This window comes from Anguilla anguilla, chromosome 18 (genome assembly GCF_013347855.1).
Source record: "Anguilla anguilla isolate fAngAng1 chromosome 18, fAngAng1.pri, whole genome shotgun sequence".
Taxonomy (NCBI): Eukaryota; Metazoa; Chordata; class Actinopteri; order Anguilliformes; family Anguillidae; genus Anguilla; species Anguilla anguilla.
Genome location: NC_049218.1, coordinates 3,200,986 through 3,221,813, shown reverse-complemented (window position 1 = coordinate 3,221,813; position 20,828 = coordinate 3,200,986). Strand labels below are relative to the sequence as shown.

The 20,828-nt window shown below is 47.6% G+C and overlaps 1 long non-coding RNA gene across 1 annotated transcript in view; it reads left to right on the top strand.

The window, feature by feature from the left end:
• Nucleotides 1-20,828, top strand: part of LOC118217864 — a 66,220-nt gene that overhangs the window by 21,614 nt on the left and 23,778 nt on the right. The window contains exons 3-4 of the long non-coding RNA XR_004763325.1: nucleotides 7,468-10,768; nucleotides 20,451-20,565. This is a non-coding gene — a long non-coding RNA (uncharacterized LOC118217864). The remainder of the gene's footprint in view (nucleotides 1-7,467; nucleotides 10,769-20,450; nucleotides 20,566-20,828) is intronic.

The following is a 20,828-nucleotide window of genomic DNA, read 5'->3' as shown; positions in this document are numbered from 1 at the left end:
ATGTGCTGTGGGTCTGAATTCCTATATGAAAATTCCATGAATACATTTGTAAGCATGATGCAACCGTGAAGTGCTTTTTGACAACCACATTAGAGGACAAAAGAAGTGGTTGGTTGCGGCACATTTGCTGATTGAGTTTGTCATCATTATTACATTACATTATATTATATTATTCTCAAAGATATTGCCTAAAATCCCATTAGCACATCTAGTAAATGGCAGAAGGCCTAGGAGTGATCGCTAGTCATTACAGTTCGACCAAAGCAGTATGTTTATGGGGACCATGATAGTAAAAAAATGTTTTATCATTTTTAATTCCTTTAAAACTAATTCTGAGAAGCCTGTACTGGAGCAGAAGAGCCTTTTAAATCAGACTGCAGCAATATAACACATTTCCTCATGCATTTCTCATTAAATTAGTTAGAACTATTGCTGCCAAGATTTTCTTCCTTTAATGAAGCTTTGATTTAGTGGGGAAAGGACTGTTATTGTTCGGGCTATGTAGCAAAACCATCTCATTACAAGTTTACTGCTGGTTCTTCAGGGAGTGAAAGTGAACCGTCCTCGCTTTGCACAGAAACATGTTGCAGCAGAGCGTTCCATAAAAATGCTTCTCGACTCTTTTTTTTTTTTCTTCTTCTGTGTTCTCCAGACTCCCAAAGTTTCATAAAGGCCTTTTTATAGTCCTCCCCCACTACGCCTGGTCCGTTTTTTTTTTTCTCCCACAAGCCTTTGCTGTGGTTACTGCGCGTCACGTGTGCGCTGGCTCTGCTGGCTCCTCTGCCGGTGGGTCAGTGGGCCCAGGGCAGATAGAGTCGTTATTTTCTTTAGCGCGCGCACCAGCTGGCACACTCTCCTCCCGGGCCCTTTTGAGCGGAGACGGCCTTTGTGAACCGGCGGGTACCTGCTGGGCGAAGCTGAAAAACCCTCAGAACGCCCCCATGGGGGCCGCGGGGCTGGGAAAACCCGAGGCTTCGCCGAAAACAGAGCGGGCCGCCAACTCGCCCGGCAACTCGCCCGAGCAGCGCCCCGGCGGTTCGGTCGGGATCGCGTCCAAGTGACAGCTCTCGCTCGGGGAAACAATCGGGGTCGCCCGCCGCGGTAATTTCGGGGAATCTCGCGGGCTGCTGTAGGCACTCTCAGTAAGTGGCAGAACCAACGGTTCGAGTGCGATTTGGGTGGGGGGGAGAGGAGGAGGGTGGGGGGGGGGGGGCTGAGCAAACGGAGCAGAACTAGCACGTCCTGGCTCCAGCTCCGGCTCCAGCTTGGGGGCGATTTTGACAGACTTGCATAACGCCGGGGAGCTTTGCTACAAAGAAAAGCAAACAAACGCAACAAATGTGCGAATGTTAAAAAAAAAAAAACAGTTTGTGCGTTATTTAAAGTTAAAAGAATCCATAACATGTCAGGGGGGGTAAGTGCCATAAATCTGCGCTCGGGGGTGGCCTGCGCTCTGAGCGAAGTGCCTGCCCGTCTGCGTCGAGGTTGCCCTACGCTACATTGTGAAAGCGCCTGTGTCACTGCTGGCGTCACATGACCGTGGGAGCCATATTTTCAGTTAAAATTCGTATTTGCCATGGCTGTCTGCACTCACCCCGATCTGCAGTGGGGTTCACGCCTGAACACGGCTGCGGTTGCAGATTGAACGTTCCAAATTAGGGAAAGGAATTGGATATATACAGGCCCCTTGTTGGGTGGCAAATTTATTTTAAAACATTCTTTGATTTGCTTCATCCTGCTACAGTGGCATCCTGCTACTTGTGGCAAGTTCGCAGACTGGGTAAGTACTACTTCATGAAGTGGGCCCAAAATTGGTCGGTGAGGATCCGACTGTGTTTCCAGTTCAACTCAACACCTCTGACTCGGAATTCAAACTTTTGGGAGAGAAGAGTCACGTTGCTCCATCTGCCTCACTTAACCCAGAGGTCTGGCGTTCAGGAGCCCCTCTGTTTCCTTGGGAACCATCCTCACCACCTCTTCTGGGACTAATCTTGAGTCCAAGGGTACCATGGAGTGCTGCCTTTCCTGACCTAATCTCTCGTTCCCATGTACCATCACGTGGGGTGTGCCTGTTGGGCTAAAACGGAAGCGGATTTGCTGCTTTGCGAGCTGCATTTGCAGGGTGGGGCTGCTGGGCACTGCAGGCTCTCCCAGAGGCCTTCCATTGAGTACGAACCGGGTCTGGGCCAAACCGTTTGTCGCCAGTGGAACAGAACGCAGGCTGACAGAACCAGAGGTGTTCAAACAGAGACGCGACCTTCATGGGGCGTTCCATTTGCAGTAGATTACCTGGACGCTCATAAAGGGTGGATTTTCACCGGAAGCAGCTGCCTACCTGGTCAACAGGGCAATAGGCAGCTGCCTGTCAGAAAAAAAACCCAAAACCATGTATCAAGGCTCTGTCCCCTCACTCTCGCCTCCTCGCGGGGAACAGAGAGGGCATTGAAGATTGGCAGCGGCGAAGATCGATGAGCCCTGTCATCCTCAGCGGGAATTCTGTGTCTCGTGACCGTTGGAGGCTTTCCTGGGAATTAATTATTGTCAGATGTGGGGGGGAAACGGCGCCCCTGAGCGCTCCCAGCAGGTGTGATGTTTGGGATGGGCGGAGCCGGGCGCCCCTTTAACGCCCTGGGCCTACGGCGGCAATGGCGCCTTGTGTTTTCGTTCTACCACCCGCTCACCACCACGAATGCCTCCGAGCGGGAAGCTGTCCCGTCGATGTCCGCGCGCGTTCGTTCGTTTTTAAAAGCAGGCAGATTAGCGCGTACGCACAACCGTGCGAGGGGAGGTCTGTCTCGCAAGCGGGACCACACGTGGAGCATGTTTTTGTTTTTCATTACATTACATTTTGCTGACGCTCTTGCAAGAAAAAAAAAAACTTGGTACTTCTATCAGTTATTTCAGTGAGATTCCCAGATCAGCGAATGTTCGTGTAATGTCATTAAAGTACTTGTGCAAGTTAACTTTGCCAAAATATAACAATCATACAAATTCAAATACAAACACTTGTACAAGAAATATATGACAAACTCAGTTAATATCCATATATAGTAAATGCACATGCTGTAACATTCCTGAAGTGGTTACAGTAGAAAAGAGTGCGAGAGGCTGGAACAGTAAAACTTAATTAATTCCAAGATGCAGTCTGAAGAGCAGGACTCTCCGCTAACATTTATTCCAAGTTCAAAAATGTAAAAGTGTAGGCGCACGCTAATGCGTCAGAAATTAGTAGATGTGCTCATAAATTAATTTTACGTTCAGCACGCACAAGTTTTCAGGAGCAAATGCTCCTGAAATGGAAGCTCTGTAGATCCCTGCTGTGGAGAGGAGAGGTCTTCAGTTTGAATTGGTAGAGGGCCAGTGACTCTGCTGTCCTGGAAGATGAAAACAGGAAATGTTTGATATGTGGTTCTTCATAGAATCCCTCCCCAATGGACAGATAGACTACATTTTCTCAGACTAGACCACATCTGTGTCTGTCATTGTAATACAATGGATCCTACTATGCAGCAGTACAGTAGGTAACTGAACAATGTAGCTTTCATGAAAGCACTTCTCACATAATTTTTAGCTATTTGGAATTTCATAGGAAATTAATATTTTTACTTATGATTATGGACAGCCTTCTGTTTCATAAGTTTTTCATCAGTTTTGTGTGCAGCATGAGGCATTATGTACTGATAGGCTACAGAACGCAAACTCAAGAATTGTGTTACTGTTGTTATCTTTGTCCATTTACCTCTATTAGCTGGCCAGTGGCATGCTGTATCATATGGTGGCTATACTCTAGCTGGTTAAGTGTATAATAAAGGCCTAACAAAGAATCAAAGATCAGATTGCTTGAAATGATCTGTCCTTTTGAAAACGGATACCTCTGCATTCCATCAGTTCCACGCTCAAGAACGTGTAGGTGAGACCTCTGGGGTTTCCCTGTGCGTAGGTGTGAATGCTAAATTCCAGAGACCCCTCCTCTCAGCAGCGCTGTTGCCACTCTAGAAATCAGAGAATTTGTGGCCTCGCAGAGTTTCCATGGCTTGTTCCTGCGAGTGAGGGAATTTTGAACGGAGCATATTTTTACAGTAATCTAAAATCCGACGGCGAGGCCCCTTTTCCTCGTTAAAAGGGGCGCGCCGTTCTTGTTTAAATTTCCCTACCGCACTCCCCCAGGTCTTTACCTGGTAAACAGGCTCTTCGAAGCACCAGGGATATCGAAATTACTGGAAAAACCATTAAACGTCACGGGGGAACCCCCCCCCCCCCCCAGTCTGGTACAACAGGTACCGAAATAAGGCCTTAAAAATAAATAAATTGGCTGGAAATTAGAGATAAAATCATCGCTGAAAGGGGTCCCGGGACCCGTCGAGGTCCTGTGTAAACATGATGTAAGGGTTTTCGGCGCGGACGGCCGTGCTGTGGGAAGCCGCCGCCGCCGCCGTTTTTGCGCCCCTTGGCGGGTTTAGCGCTCGCCGCTGAACCCCCCCGGCGCCCCGCGAACGCGACGGGAACCCCGCGGCCGCGTCTGCTTCCCGTTCCGCACGCCTCCGTGGCGAAACGCGACCAGCTTGGGGACGCTTGCTGAGGCGGCAAAAAAAAAACCTGGCAGAAATGCGGATCGCTCGGAACATTCCGGACCTTCGGCGGTTTTTCTACCCGGTCTTTTTTCCCTGGTGGCGCATCTGTGACCCCTCTAGCGAAGAACGTGATTGGCTGCCTGAAAATGCCGTGCCTACTCCCAAGAAACATAACCACGCAGATTTCATGTATTGAACAACCATGCGTTCCCAGTCAGAGCTGTGGGCTGGTTCCATTGCTTCAGGAATCCACTGTAAGGTGCATTGTAGCCTGTATGTCGCTGGCCATCTGGGTAACCACAGGGGGCATGGGGAGAAGACTTGGCCGGCTCTACGTTAGCTGAGACTGTGTGTAAAAAATATAACACGGCAATGTGCTTTAATTTGTATAATTAATCCATCTGGGCAAAGAGTGCCATTTTCTTGACTTTTTAAGATGTTCCCATGCAAAAAAAAAAAAAAGACGTACTGTTCCTTGCTGGCTGGGATCTTTGCCTCAGCGTGAGTCAGTCCCTATCACAGCAACTGTTTCCAAGCCAGGCTCCAGGTATTACGCTGTATTTCAGTTATCTGGCCCACCTCCACCTCCACAAGGGTGTGAGGCTCTCCGGGTACTTACAGATACCATTATTATCCTCTGGATGAATCAGCGTTTACAGCTAACAGGAACAAACCTCTCACTCCCTGCAGAGTTTTTGGATATGATTCAGGACTGTAGAGCTGACTTGTACAGTCCTGGACTGTACATCTTGGCCTCGTACATTTTTTTGTGGGGGTATTACAGTTCCCCTATGACCCCCACCATTCTCTCAGTCTGGGTCTTCCAGCCTCCCAACCCACCTGGAGGCCTTGTGTCGGCTGACAGTGCCTTCTCAAGCCATGGAGCACAGAGTTGGAAAGATTCCTCTAAAAATATCACGCCTTGAAACTGTCGCTAGTTTAAGCACGAGACACGCCATTACTGCCCAGCTTTTCTATCGTTCTCTTACAAAAGTTTTTAATGTGTTCTGCACTTCCTCAGAGCTTCTGTTAACTACCGTGTGTCCAGTATAATGGATTGAACTGTGTAAGTGTGTGATATGCTTTAAGACCAACAAGTTCATGAATTGTACTTCATACAACAAGTATTATTTATAATGCTATCTTGAGCTTTATATTGACCCAAACCCATTGCTGGAATCGATGTATTCTTGTGAAATATAATTATTTTATGAGATTTTCAAGTCATGAGAAATTCTATTAAACTGAACATTTTAGTTGCCTATATTACATTCCTGTTATTTTTCAGACGACGCTGTTATTCACAGCGAGTCACACAACTTTCCTTACATCCATTTTTACAGCTGGATATGTACTGTAGCAGAAGTCAGTTTAAGTACCCTTCTCAGGGGTACAATGCCTACATGTTGTTTTACTCCTCGCTAGCTCGTTTGAGGTCCGACAGAGTCAGCTCGAGGCTTAATTGAAATGTGCTATTTATAGCAGGCTAGTCGCTGTATGGAAAAAATAAATGACGGAATGATAAAGTCACGGCGTGAATGTTAAGCGCCTGAAAAATTACTCCATCGATCACGTATCATCGATGGAACTGCATTTCCAACTGCAGAGAGCTAGTGGCCTTCAGCTGAGGATGAAAGGGGAGTCGGCAGTCTCCCCCAAGACCCCCCCCCCCCCCCCCCCACCCAAAAAAAAAAAAGTGCAGCACTAGTTTATTTATTTATCTTTTTGTCTCTTGGGATGGTGGGAGCTTGCCTTGTGTTTGTTTATGACCCCCCCACCCTCCCCCCCCCATAAGACCGCCCGTGCTCAGGGGCTCCAGAGAGCATGCTGGGGGTAGCGACGGACCGATACAATGACTGTCATCTCCCACTGAGCCTCCCTCCACAGTAAATCGCTAATGGTCCTCCGACGTCTGAAACTCCCATTCTATACGCAATTAGTCACACTTAGCGGCCCAAAGGCTCGCTGTTCCTGCACGGGTTCCTGTAGGTTAAAAAAAAAAAAAAAAACGAGAGCTTGTGTTTGGAATTCCTTTCTGCAAACAATGCGTGTCGCGCCGATTTGCCCCACTGTCGCCCTCTGGCCGCTAGTTTGCGGTTGTTTGCGGCGCAAAAACAATCGCAGAACCCTGACCGGGGAGTGGGGTGGGGGGGGGGGGCTCCCCTTAAAAAACGGGAACAGTTGTAGGTCCCCCGAGAAAGGTGTAACAACTCATAAACGCTGCCATGTCTGCAGACACGCTTGCAGTCAGCGAAAGTAGTTTTTTTGTGTAAATATAAGCGTAAAGACAAGACGCTGAAACTTGTCTTTCACTATTCTGAGAAGAACGTGGCTGAAAGTGGCGAGAAAAATAAGTTGTCTCGGGAGGCAGAGGCTGTGTAACATCTTAATTTACAGAGAGAATAACTGCGGCTTTACTCCTTCAGAGGGGCTACATAAATATAAGTGATAATGAAGTTAGGCAGGCGGTTTTCATAAGACCAGCGCTCGCTCAAATCTTCTGTTTAGAGATGAAAGAGTGGCTGACAGAAGCACACAGGCACTGTAAAAGAGTCAATCTAATGAGTAAATTACTGGAAGCATAACCCGAGAGATCATATAACTTAAATTGCCCTTGTGCCATTGTTTTAGTAAGGACAGAATAGGGCAGGGGGCAGAGTGTGTGTGTGTGTGTGTGTGTGTGTATCTATGTCTGTGTGTGTGTCTGTCTGTGTCTGTGTCTGTGTGTGTGTCTGTGGGTGTGAGTGTGTGTTCATGTGAGTGTGTGTGCGCGCACGTGTGTGTGTGTGTGTGTGTGTGTGTGTGTGTGTGTGTGAATAAGTGTGTGTCTGAGAGGACACTGGGGAATGGTGGGTAGTGACCTCTTTATGACCTTTGACATTTTCTCTCATTATAGCGGCTCCACTAGGAGACTGAACACAGGAAGGAGACTCAACCCCACAGGAGAGACTCAGCCCCACACAGGAAACTGAACGCCACACAGAGATAAGCACATTTACTTCATGTTCACCTTCCTAAGTCATTTGACTGTGATTTGGCGGTCAGTCTCATTTTACCAGGAGCATGATGGCATCTGTTTTTACGTGGATGTGACAAAAAAAAAAACGGCATCAACCACAAGCCCTTTTTCTTCTTCCAGTGTCATAGCACCATTTGTACCTTTCCAAGATATAATTTCAGAGGACTCAGCTTTGATACGTTGGCTTAACAGCCGAGAGAAACTTGGAAGGAGTTTAAAACAAAGGTTCAGATATGGATGTATCAAAAGGGTGTGTTTTAAAGGGAAGAGTGGTGGGGGGGGAAAAAAACCCTTTATAATGTTGGATTTTGTAACCGTAGGTGTACTTCTTCAGAGGTCCGTTTAATAGAAGTATGAAAGAAAACCCCGATACCTGGAGAAGGCCCAGTATGCTTCAAAGACTGAGAAATAGACCCAGTGACCCTCTTCTGATATACAAGCCCGCAGTAGCCACGCCAAGCATTGGCTGCACAATAAAGGCAGTTTTTTGATTCCTCACGTGGGTGTCATTAAAGACTGTGGGGGGAAAAACTAGGATACATCTGCCATTAACAGTGGTGGCTAGAGTCCTGGACATGAAGAATGCGGTCATTAATTTGGGAGAAGACGTAGTACGTCATGCGCGGCTTCGCCGGTGGACTTTAAGGTGGGCGATCGACTTGAAGGGCCTATCGCTGTGATGCTCAGCGGGGCTGTAGGCCAAAGACCGCGCTGCCACGGTCAGGGTTCGAGTCCAGACCGCGGGACACGTCCACTGCAGTGCCAGCCTCCAAACAGCCCCCTTTTGAGGTTTCTACTGTTTCTATTGGCCGTTCAAATGATGTTACTTCATCTCCCTTTTTTTTTTTTACCGAATCACCAACGAAACAAAAAAGGCTTTAAGTAGCCTGCTGTCTTTTTTGACATTGCGCATTGCCGAAGAGCACTTTGAAAGGCGTCCAAGTGTGCTGAGCCAGCTTATTTAGCAAAAGGGGAGCCGCGGTAACTCGAGGTCGGCGAGCCAAATAGTGGCACACGTAGAGTATATACGGTATGAAGATAAACAAATCCTGAAGAAGGAGGAACCAGCTGACCCGGGCTCACTTTAAAAAAGAAAGTGATGATGGGGGGTGGATGGGGGGTGTGGTGTAATTTCAAAGACTTCCCCTGAATGACTGGGGACTGACCGAAGAGTCAAGCGCTATGTTTAAAAACTATTTCTCTGAAAGTTTGGGAAATTTTAACAAACTGGCAGGGCATGAGGGGGGGATTCCATGAGTGAAAACAAATCACCTGGGCTTCCCTGGCCATATACTTTTCCTCTTTTCAGCCGAGTAATTTCTGCCTTTTCTGGAAGTAAAGTAAAGTAAATCCGTGAGAGGCCTCCGAAAGGCTGTCCTTGATTTATTACAGGAGCCAGAACTGACCCACGCGCACAAAAAAAGGTACACGTATGCACACAAGCACGTGCGCCTCTTACCCTCTCGTCGAAGCTTCGTTTCAAAAACTCCCGCCCACAAGCTGCAGGTGCAAAATTCCTACTGCCAGGGCATTGTCTCTGATACGCTTGATAATCGACTTCTGAGTGAAACTCTAGTGTGCTACTGGGGGCGACAGCTCCGCCTTTTGATTCGGTCAGTGATGAATGATCTGCGCCTGTAATTTTAGACGATTTCACTGCGTAAAGGGGAGACCTCTTTCGGTGTGTGCGGGAGACTCCTGTTTCGCTGTCTCTTTCAAACGCCGTCTTCGACAGCGCTAAATGACAGCCGATTCAAGCGCTTCAACTGTGTTATTTATGCAAGCGCCCGTCGTTTATTAATGACGGACTGACAGCAGTGCCCACGGTGTGAAAAACATGTCATGTTTCCCGTTTCCCCCGTCTATAGGATCAGTCAAAACAGAACCGCAGTTTATTTTCCGTGTGGATTCGCACTGTGGGATAAAACCGAAATTAGTTTGTTTTATCCGTGCCGTTGCTCTGACAAGACCAAGTCGCATGCTCACGTGCGATAGCGTAGTTCATTCATTAAGCTGCTATTGTCCTCTCATGATTTGACCCGCTACAAAAATGCGACGAATAAATCTTTAGTTGTGTTATTATTTGTTTATTATACTAGTGTTTATTTTTTCCGTTTTTGAAAAGTGGATTGAAACCGAGGATGTTTAAAGATGGTTGACACTGAAAGCATGAAAGCATGCACACCCCAGAACCGTTAACTCTGTCGGTGCATTGAGCACAGTGGAAAATTCGGGAGGTGTAAAGCGAGTAGACTTTAATGGAAGGCGACCACATTTATCATCCGCCAGTTTCGTCTTGTTACAAAGGCGTGGCGTCCTCCTGTCCATTGAAAACAATGGCTGTAAAGATATTTTTCATTTCAGAACCAACCACTGAAATAATTTTCCCTGAAGCAATGCAACCCGTTGTGTGTTAATTTGTCACTTTCATGCAAAAAAAAAAGAGAACCTAATTGTCATTTACTGGGCCTGTGTCTGTTATTAGACAGATATTACTCATTGCTATTAGACATTAGATCAAAAGACATGCATGTCAGGTTTGGTAGCCTATACTCCTGCCATTGCCCTTGACTAAGCCACTGGCCTTAGAACTGGAGTTGGTCCCTGGGCGTTGCACTGTGGCTGCCCAGTGCCCACTGTTCCTAAGTAGCTGGGATGGGTCAAATGCAGAGGACAAATTAGCGCTTTTCTAACATTCAAAGTCATTCTCTTCAACCGTCACCAGCGTGTAGCTTCCACCTGGGTGACGCATGGCCGCCATTTTGCACCACAATGCTCACTACACATCAGCTGAGGTGGAGAGGGAGAGAACAGTTACTAGCCAATCAAACTGGGAGATGATTAGGTGGCAGGTTGAGAGAACCAGACTGGGAATTTAGCCAGGACACAGGGGAACCCTCTACCCTTCGCAATGAGTGTCACAGGATTTTTAATGACCACGGTGAGTCAGGACCTTGGTCTAACATCTCACCCCAAAGGACTTTGTCTCCTACAGCACAGTGTCCCCATCACTGCACTGGGACATTGGGGTTTATTTGACCAGAGGGAAGATCGCCCCCCTACTGGCCCATCACCACAACGCACGTGTTGGCTGTTGAAAAATTTGCAGATTGGAGGCTGATGTCACCCAGCTGTTTTAGGATACAGCCATCAGCCACAGCGGTGGACTGCCACCCAGGTATGTAATCCACAAGCGTCAATGTGTTTGACAAGAAACTGCTCCATCCAACAAACTGCTCTATCTGAGGAGAATGGCTTAGAATAAAAAAAAAGAAAAAACAGAACAACAACATCCTGTCACAAGGCTTATTTGCGCCATCTACTGGTCTGATATCCCTGCACAACAGGAGGCATTCCTGAAATATGACTGCGTTATCTCAGTAGCTTAATCTGCGTGCCTGGAATATTGAACTGTGATTATGATATGAAATGTTGTACAAATTTTTTGGATTTTATACGATGCACAGAAATAGGGATGGGCTTTCTCACATCCCTTTGTTGCTGCCGTTAATCTGGAGTTACTGTTGATATTCTGACTCTTGGCTGTTATTGTCATTTTCTTTACAGGTTAGAGCAGGGATGCTTGGTGCACCAGTGTGCTGGTTTTTGATGCGTTTCTGCAGGAGAGATTAATTTAAGTCACTGATTGGCTGAGGAGTCCACACTCCTTGTTCTCAAGGCCTTTATTGGTTGCTGTTTCAAAGGAAACCGCAAATACCTGCAAATACTGTGGCCCTCCAGGACTGGAGTTTGACACCTCTTATTAAGCGTACATTAGTCCATTTCTAAGGCCAGTTTCTCGCCACCCCAGGCTAGACTGCGGGCAAGGATGTTGATGTGATGTGACTGTGGACTGGGGGGGGGTTTGATGCGATTGTAGACTGGGGGGTTGATGCGATTGCGGACTGTGCAACACATTTTCCCCACCCCCTCCATACAGATGGTGCCGTAGGCGATTGCATATGCTGTGTGCAGCCCTGCATGCACATGCATGACTTTTATTTGGAGTACTTATAGTTTCTGTGAGTCCAGTAGGGATCATGTGCACTGTGAGAGTTCATTTAGCACAGTGCGCCCAGTCCCTCTCTCACACTGGGTTGCGCTGTATTATCGAGTATCTCGATATCTGCATGTAGCCCTGACACGTACAGGGGGAAACCTGTGCTCAGAGAACCCCCCCCCCCCCCCCCCCCATGGCAGCCGGATGGTTATCTCCCCCAACGCCAGACAGGCTCTCTCTGTTCCGATGACCGAATGGTGATGTCATAGTGGCCTCGCGACAGTGGCCCTTTCATCTCTCCGGTTCAGGGAAGTCTGTGACAGGTGATAAGTGGTCCTGGGGCCGGGCTGCCGTCCCGTCCCGTCTTGTCCCGTCCCGTCCCGGGCGGCACTGCCCACAGCCGTCTGGCCTCCGGTGACACGCACACCCCCCCTCTAATTAGAACCCGCTTCCCCAAACGATGCCTTTGTTCAGCTGGCTCAAACCGGATTTTGACATGCATGTGGGTTGCCCGATGACTTGTCCAACTTCCCCATTACAAGCGGACATCGAGTGTTTGTATGCGGAATGATATGGTTGCGCAGCAGCACTACCTGTTAACAGTCATTGCGAAACCCCCCCCCCCCCTCCCCCCAAACTTAGCCCCTAGTAAATAAGAATGCGAGTGTGGTCACTCAGATTGAGTTCTATTCATTGTAGACCTGGAAACGTTAAGTGCTTTTTGATGAAGATGGATTTTATAGCGCCGTCCCCATTGCACCATAATCTCTTTATTAACTGACTTAATTAGTTAAGCTGCAGTTACTACTGACATCTGCTGGATGTTCCATTCGCTGCAAAGCATCTTATTTCCTTATTAGCTTATGCATCAAAGATGGTGAAAAAAGGAAATGTTGAATGCGAAACGAATACGTAAGGATGTCGAGGGATTTTACATTTTAAACACAATTTCAGCTAACGCTCTTTTAAGCGCTCCTCTGTGCAAAATAACGCGGTTCCCTTTTGCTGCCGCGTGTCAGTCTGCGCCTTTGTGTAACCCAATACCCAGAAAATGCCTCGCGCTTTTCTTTGGCTTTTCCTCAGTGGCCTGTCTCCGTGGCTCCAGTCGCCGTGTTTAGCAGTGAACCTGTCACTTGTCAGAATGATGATAAATGACCTTTGGCGGCGCACATCTGATAAAGTTACTCACTTTCCACTGTGACAGAGTGCGTTAGGGGTCATTTTAAATCCCTGGCTATGGGACCACTCAATAATGCGTCTTTTCGTTCTATTAATGACAGGCGGACAAGTGCGGTGCCCAGCCTGGTTTGACGTTATCGTCGTGACAGTGACCTAGTTCCGCGCCTACTTTTCCCGAAATGTCAAAGAAATTACGTAGTCCTGCGAATAAATGCATATGTGTGTGTGGTCAGAGCTACCCAAGGAGGGAGCGATACTCTCAGCCTCATGTCTTAACTTCAATTAACCGAGGCGCTCCCTGACAAAATTGGGAATTTTTAATTTGCGTCAGTCGCGCGCACTCCGCCCCTCCACGCGCTGCTCTGAAGCCATCAGTTTAAATGACTCAAGTCGAATCAAAGGCAGAACGCGGAGGGTGGAAAGCGGGCCTCCAGCGCTATGTTAACGGTTAATATGCTGCGAGCAACTGACCCGAAATTAGAGGTCTCATCAGCTGCCGTCTCCCGAAGCCGGGGCTCGCTGTCTGTCAAAGTCACATGTTAATCGCAAATGTAATTTGGATTTACATTAATGAATACAAATGGTTCCCAGGGCTCCTCGTGCTCGGCGTAATAAATTATTATCGCTCCTAACGATCACATTTCTTAGCATTTTTCAATTATCCGCCCCCGCTGAGTTGTTCAAGGATAGCCCTTTTTGATGAAGACAAATGATCTCGCTGGAGAAACTGAACGTCTGGTACTTCGCTTTAATAGTTTTCTAATTTAGGCACATCTTCCGCGATAAGCGGCCGTGATTAATTTATTTATTTATTTCAAAGTATGTCACCGATGTTATGTAATTGAGAGCAGGTGCTTATTAAACATTTGATGAGGATTTCAATTTATGAGGAAAGTTAACAAAAAGAGGCCCGTCCTTTCCGTGTGTCAAGACAGTGTCTGTCAAGTTCGACTTTCTCTTCATCATGGAAGGTTGAAGAATAACAACCAGTAGGCTACAGAGAGGTCAATAACGGAAGGCTGATGTGCGTATTATAAACATGTCGGGTATAAAACAGAGGAGTTAATTCTTTCCTCAGATAAAATTATTTCTATTTATAGTAAAATATAAAAGTAATTTAGCATGTAAAATATACTTTGGTTGGATATGTAATGCGTTCCTATAGGATTAATTTATGTTTGAATGTAGCCTATTGAAAAACCTGCCCATTATGGTAGGTCTACCTTTTTTTCGAATTTGGCCTTTGAAGTGTTTACGCACGTTTTTTTCAATGTTCTATACCTCCAGTGCTTTCAATTGCCAGTAGTGATGTTAAATAGCATTTGAATGTTCTGTTAAGAACACTCGATTTAATAGGTTTTCAAGGGTTCAACAATTTTGTGTGGTTATTTGTTGTTTAATTAATCGCAGGGATAGATCCTCTACTCTAATTGGTAGCCTAGTGCCCCGTATGATTAACGCCTCACACTTCCCAACAAGTAAAGCCGTCCGGCGGTTCGGTGTCGACGTGTCTCCGGCTGTCGCTGCTAACGAGGGTCAAATGAGCATCTCACATCCCCAAGCTGTTTCCCGCTGCGGATGCAAATTTCATTTCAGGCGCCTGTAAAATATATTTACGCGTATTATCACATCATATTTTGAATGTCACTTTCTCCTTAGAAACTGTCATTCGCTTCTATAGGCTATAGCCTACGAATTACGACGGGAAATCAGGCCCGTATTTATAAAGCATTCTAGAGCGCTGGTCTAGGATCAGTTTAGCCTTTTAGTTTAGGTTAGGATACGAACACGGGTAACCCGATTAGATCAGCTCTCCAGCCCTGAGATTCTTTAAAAATATGTGCCTCAGGCACTCGAGGTAAGCCTAAGTTATTGCTATAGAAACAAGAAGCATTGATGTGTACTGTGGCGACAAGAGAATAACACACGGGTTAAGGTTATGACTGAATCATTATTTTGCAGTAAAGAAAAGCTCTGGTTTGGGCTATTAAGGCATTGTCCAAGGCCCTTGTGTGTGATGCCCTTTCTGTGCGAGGGTTGCCTGTTCTGGTAGCTCTGGCAACCTAAAACCAGGACCTCTTGTCAAGTATCAATTAGGTACAGATATGGTACCACGCCCTGTGAGACAGAGAAGGGCTTAGGTGGCTGCTGAGGGGGCGGGGCTTCCCTGGCCCTGCCCACCGTTTCCTTTCCCACAGTCTCTGTGACACACCTGGCTCTCCAAACCTTGGCTTCACCTCCATCCGCTAACTAATCTGGGAAAATACCCGCCCCGACCTCAGCACCAACAGACCTCATTTATTCATTCAGCAGTCCTTTCCCTCTCCTAAAAAAAAAAAAAAAAAGAAAGAAAGAACGAGATCCATCCAACGCAGAAGAGAGTGGGAAATCGCGCGAGAGATCGTGGTGCTAATCGGACGAGCGGGGCGCTCCACCCTCCTACGTTTACCACGTCCTCGTAGATACCCCGGCGTGGGTGAGCTGGCTGAAGATGGGACCTGATCCTACCCCCCCTCCCCCCCTTCCCCGTTCCCCTGGTGGATTTTATTACCCTAATCGGGGCTGTGGCTCTGCACCTGATGAAATTTGGATTGATGATGATAATCCGCGGAGCCGGGCGCATTAAGACCCATCAGGACCCGTTTACGGTCCAATCATCCCCGCTAATTGCAATCATGCAAATACGGCACAATCAATCATTCGGCTGGAAGGCGGCCGTCCTGCTTAGGACCCCTATTCTGGATGTCCCCCCCCCCCCCCGTTTTGTAGCACAAGGAAAGCCACTGATGTGTGACAAAGTCATTTCCAAAACTGTAATGACAAGAGGTGCCAGTCTTCGACAACAAACCCATTAACCTCAGAGTTGTTTACCTCAAGGCGGGCCAGGTAAGGATGTTTCCGTTTGTCTGGATGCGAGTTCTTTCACAAAGAGTCCTGTCAGTACCCCCCTGAAATGCTTTTGTGAAAGGTGGAACCATGTCTCGATTTGGGTTTTTATCCTCAACGGCGGTCCCAGCGCCACCCTCGCGCACTCCAAAAGTGACACAAACAAACGCGAATCCACAAGCGCATGCCAGCAAACCCCTACTCAGAGCAGTCCTGGACACCCAATTGCCCAAGGGGGGGGGGTGGGGGGGGTGGAGGAAAACAAAATATTCCCAAAATATACACATATTCACAAAATATAATATAATTAGAAGCGAAACCCAGAAGAAAGGCTAATCATAATTGGCTATTCTTGACTTTTCGTACTCACCCCCCCCCCCCCCTTGAACAGCAGAGGCCTGTAGTGCAGGCCCTCATTCAGGAGGTATGAAAGGCCCCTCTGTGCCCGACGGCTCCTTAGCTCCAGAGCCGCCGCCGCGGCGACGGGGCCCCACACAAAGAACAACGTCAAAAAACAAACACACAAGTACCGCACTGTCGCCAGCTGCACCGCCGTGGCGCGGGCTATCGCTCTGAAGCCCCCCCCCCCACACACACCCCCCCACCCGCCGCTCGGAAGCCGGACCCCTTTCAGACCGGCGGCCTTTGTGTTTTTATTACCCATAATCCCCGTCGTCTTAATCCTGCACATGCCACGGGGGAACTCGCCCACTTGAACTTCTCTGCTTGACTTTTTTTTTTTTTACCAGAAAGTGTCACCAATTCTCACGCGAGCCGAACGGCCTTAAGGTAATGTGTTATTGCAGCAGAATGGGTATGTTTGCCATGGACTTTCAATGGTTAGTGTCAAGAGGAAGAGGAAGAGTGAAGCAGCATTATACACTTCATTAGAGTGCTCCTGTCTGTTGGCTAAATGAAACGGACGCAGCGTCAGTGAGTGTTGAACATGGGAACAAAAATATCTGAATGTGTGCAAAGGCACTGCAATATTGTGCCTGGAGCTTAAAACTAGTATCTCGGCAGCCGTGAAATTCAGGTTTACAAAGTGATGGGGGGGACGTTGGGGGGGATCTGTAACACTGCAAGGGCTGCGTCCGTCACTGACAGTGGAGCGAAATCTGTGGAATTCTTGTCTGTGCTGCAGGCTCCTGTTAAACAGACTATAATTCCTTTCACCCATTCAGGTGTGAGATCACAACAAACATGTGATTAGAATGTTCTTAACTGAACATTCTAATGCTGATGTCACAATCACTGCTGGCGACTGAATGCGATGGAGTTCTAGAACACTGACTTAGAATTTTGAAAAATGTATTCCAAAAAGCCTGCTCTTCAAAGCGTTAAGGCAGAGGGGGAACCAACAAGGCTACTGAACGCGAGTGAACTTATACGCCTGGAAAACTATGTGTTTTGGAGCTCAGGCACATGTTGTGCAGCGAAATTAACGAAAATTAGTCAAATTAAACAAGGGAGTACAGAACTGACCTTGTTTGCCAGTATGAAAAAAGTCCCGGTCACGGTTGTTAACCGCCGTTGCACAGCACGCTTTGCAGTTGTGCTTCTTGGCGTGAGCCGGCGTTCGGGGCTGTTGTTGTGGTGACAGCGAGGAATGTTTGGGCAGTTTGTGAGGAGGTGAGCGAGCAGGACGCTGTCCGTCCCGGGGGGGGGATGGGGGCGGATGAGGGGAGGGGGGGTCGTTACTCATGTGTGTGAGAGAGTCTTACACTCAGCGCAGAGAAGTACGCGAGGGATAGCTAGCTAATGCATGCATTACACACCAGGGTCCCCCCTCCCCCCTTCCAGCACCCACGCCGACATCCTGTCGCCCATCTCTACCACAGGGGTGCAGAACCCCTCTCCCCACGGGCCGGGGTGTCCGACCAGTTATTCTGTCTTAATTTTCTAAACAGCTGTGAGCACCAGTGCTGGTTCACTCCTGTGTGGGGCCACAGTAAAATGTCTTCACCACGGATAGGCCTGCAAGTTCCGTACAGCTGTAGCTCTGTGGGTATTTCATATTAAAAAGCCAGATCAAATAAAGGGTTAATTAATTTAGAGCAGGAGTTGGCATGACATTCAGAGACAGAACAGTCCCCTTCAAACCACTGCTCTAATGATGAGTCCGCTGCTCGCCCAGTGCAGATGTATCATATGTCTCTGGCCTCTCCAAGAAAAAAATTAAACAGTGCTGGCACAGTGTTATTTCTACCCTCAGTGTCTGTGTCTCTCGTTCTCTGAAAGTGATTATGAGACCCTAAGTCCCGCCAATTAATTTTAGTCCCCTGTAGGGGATATGAGTGTCTGGTCTTGATCTCAACAACCATATATTCTACTATGCTGAAACCTACACTACAAGGGACATTCAACAGAAAGAAATATAATTAAGTATTTTCACCGCAACATGTTTTTGTCATCCACGACACTTGTATTATGTAAAAAAAAGTATATAATTTTTAAACATGTTTTTCTGCCAGGTCTCAGAAGAATAAGGTGATGACGAGATCGGTTTTTTTCCGTGTTGCGGTGTCCCGTCCCAAAAAGGTGACGAATTCCAGGCCCGTGCAGTAAAAACAGCGCGTCTGTCTATTTTTAATCACAGCAGCCACTTAACGCTTTAACATGGCGACTTAATGAGGAAATAGCTCTAAAAATTAACATTAATGTGCCAATTGGCTTTTTTAAAACACGCTTTCTTTTTAAAGACGCTCTGGATTGCGCATAATCGTCGCGGTCCAAATTTGAACAGTTAAAAAATTTTTTTTTTTTTTTTTTTACTTTTTCTGCACAGAAAGTACTCGCAGCTGCATGACCACGATCCCTGGTAAACTGTCTTGCTTTTTCAGTTTGTGTGTGTGTGTGTGTGTGGACATGTGTGTGTTTGTGTGTGGTTTGGGGGGTAGGGATGGGGCAGAAGGCTATTATGTGCGAGCTATTTTTACTTCCGAACAAAAAAACAAAAAACGAACTCATGTCTTTGCCGTGCTGTGAACCCCGCAGTCAGTGGATTTAAAAGGAAGTTGTGAGATCATCGCTCTGCTGTTCGTGGGCTCGTAAATCACGGGGCTTCAGAACCGCTCCTCCAAACGAGTTTACCACTCCAACGTGTCCACCCCCCCGAGGCTCGCGGCTAAATGGCGGTATTCGGTCTCCTCTTAAGCCGCTTTTCCACCTCATGGTACAGGCTCGACTCGACTCGACTCTTATCGACTTTTTTGGTTTTCCGTCGGGCAAAAGTTGTGGACAGTACCTGGTCCTTTTTTTGGTATCACCTCAGTCGAGGTTCCAAGCGAGCTGAGGCGATACCAAAAAGATGACGTGAAAACACAGCAAGACCACTGATTGGTCAGAGCAACGCGTTTCATGCGGCGTCACTAATGACGACCAGCTACATTGACAGGGGGTACTATCTGCAGTGGAAAACGAAGTACCTGGTGCCAAAAGCGAGTGGAGTCGAGCAGAGTTGGAAAAGCGGTGGAAAAGCGGCTTTATTTTACCGTGTCTGTTGGCGGCCTGGCCGATGATCCGGCTCCTGAGTAAAACTCACCGGTAAAGACGGATCATCTGCTGCTCGCCCCAGCGCGGGGGGGGAGGGGGGAACACCGGAGAGTCGCCCCGACAGCCAGCAACGTTACCGAAAAGCACGAACGCGCTCGGCCGAGGACACAAAGCACCATTATTGGCCTCGGCTAATTGAAAACATTCGGGCTTATTTGCAAGTGAACACGAGAGCAAATGCAGACCAGATGGATCCTTTGGATTCCCAGAAAAAAAATCCATGGACCATTGTGACGTACGGTGGCCCCGGTTTGAGAACCGAATCTCCCTCAGCAGAAGGTGTCTATCGAGCCGTATACGAGGGGTCTTATCAGGGTCTCGCTGGTCAAAGTCCACCTCGACGGAGCATGGCATTATGCGTACAGAGCGAAAATTAAAAGTCAGTTTTAAGGGAAAGGGGGTCAGGTACGAGTTCGGGTCAGTGTATTCCGAAGGTTTTATTGCAAAGGCTGCTGGGTAAGGCTTCACCCCCCCCCCCCCCAGTTCTGGCCAGGCCTATTAATACTTTCCCACTCCTGAATGTCAGGGCGAGCGTTTCCATGGTGTCACAAAGGTCTCTGTGAAACGCTCTGTTTACTCCACAGTTAAACCCAAGTAGGCATTCTTTGCCTCCTGCCGTAAGTTCGCCCATAAAATGGAACATCTTCTACTGCACACTAGCGGATGTTGTGGCATTGGTACCTGGGGACCATGACTTCACATTTTGCCCAATCGGATGCATCCATTTAGTGGGCTACAGTCAGAAATGAACATGAAATGAACGTCTAATCCAGGGATAGACAACCCTGATGCTGGCAACAAAAGTTTTGTGAATGAGGTTGTTTGTTTGTCACCAACATACACCATTATTGGTGGAGCTTGCCAATGTTGTAAACATTATTTCTGCGTGTAAGGTGACATTTGTTGTGAAGTCTCATCCATTATCTAACCCGCTTATTCTTGGCCAATGCATGCTGGGATAGGGGCTTGGAGGCCTATTAGGCCCCCCCACCCCCCGTGCATATTTCTGGAATATTCTGTTCCTGCTGAGCCTTGCCCGTAAAGCTTGGAAGATGAAGTTATGTCAGCACTAGCTTCACATGTGTGTTCTATGTCAGGTGACTCTGTTTACACAGAGGTGGTTCCCTCTTTGGACAGTCTCTGCACATGGGGGGAACTGGAGTGGGGATGGGGGGGGGGGGGTCTAGGCAGGTGAAAATTATTATTTTTTAAATTTGAGTATTTTAAACATCCTTCACAGGTCGTCTCTGTGGACCAGGGAACAATCATCCCATTTACCGAAGACCAGCGTGTGGTATTCAAATCCAGCGACAAGGTCCATCTCTGGAACATTCCAAGGAAACAAAAGATCCCTGGTCAGTTTTATACGTTTCCTTAACTCCCCCCCACCCCTACCCCCCCCTCATAATTTATTCCACACAGCCTCCCAGGTGATGCTGTGCTACAGGAAAGCCCACTCGCTATCCCGTTCCCCCGTGCTAACCATGCCTGGACCCTACAGGCAACATTACCGGCGTGTAACAACAGTTCAAATGTGCTTAAACAATCAAAGCTATTATAGCACCCGCTTATAATGAATGGGCTGCATTGTGGAGACTCCTTGTTCCCTACGCACAAA